The sequence below is a fragment of the Octopus bimaculoides genome, chromosome 2 (genome assembly GCF_001194135.2).
Source record: "Octopus bimaculoides isolate UCB-OBI-ISO-001 chromosome 2, ASM119413v2, whole genome shotgun sequence".
In the NCBI taxonomy this organism is placed as follows: domain Eukaryota; kingdom Metazoa; phylum Mollusca; class Cephalopoda; order Octopoda; family Octopodidae; genus Octopus; species Octopus bimaculoides.
Window position 1 is genome coordinate 26,814,387 of NC_068982.1, and position 784 is coordinate 26,815,170.

At 41.2% G+C, this 784-nt stretch overlaps 1 protein-coding gene across 1 annotated transcript in view; it reads left to right on the forward strand.

Moving 5' to 3' along the window:
- Positions 1-398: 398 nt before the first annotated feature.
- LOC106868818 (post-GPI attachment to proteins factor 4) overlaps positions 399-784 on the forward strand; it is a 21,180-nt gene continuing 20,794 nt past the window's right edge. The window contains exon 1 of the mRNA XM_014914250.2: positions 399-716. The gene's annotated coding sequence lies outside the window, so the exon portion shown is untranslated. The remainder of the gene's footprint in view (positions 717-784) is intronic.

The window sequence follows — 784 nt, forward strand, 5'->3', positions numbered from 1 at the left end:
CAGAGGCACAACTCCTTCCTTCCTCAACAGAAGACACCATTCCTCACAAAACTTCACAAAAAATGACAAAAACAAAGTACGCTCCAAAATGAAACAGTCCGTACAAAGCAAACAAAAACAAACAAATCCCTTCCCCGTTGGGGAGGACAACAACTTCAACAAGAAATTACAACAAAAACAGTTCAATAACACCTCCCCCACTGGAAACCACAATAAATAAATAAAAAATTAACAACCCCTGCAAGCAGGAATTAACACCAGCCTCATAGGCACAACAATGATAAACACCCACTCCCAGCCAATAACCAGCTCAAACACAAGGTGCTCACCAATTGCTTTGGCTTATGGGATTGTTTTTATAACTATCTTCTTTTTATAACTATCCAAAACCAGCCAAACTGATTTCGTTGGCGGTCTGTTGTCTCTATTCTAGCTTTTGGTGGCCTAGAAGAGGCTAGAAGGGTCAAGTGGCAAAGACATAATTCTGCTTAGCGATGGTATCTGGTAAATGTAATTGCTGTCACTCACAGAGAAACTATTGTTTTACCGTGAGAAAAGTGCTGTTGAACTGTTAAGTGAAATTTGGCGATCGAGGATCGAATCCACGCTATGCCTGCATGAAGCCACTACACCTATAATGGAAAGGATTATACGTAAAAGGAAAACTGTGAGAGCAACACGAAAGCTCCACTTATATCAAATCTGAAGACTAAACGGTGCGTTCTCTCTTTCTGTCTCTCTCTTCTCTTCCCTCCCTCTACCTATCTTGCTCTCTCCCTATGTC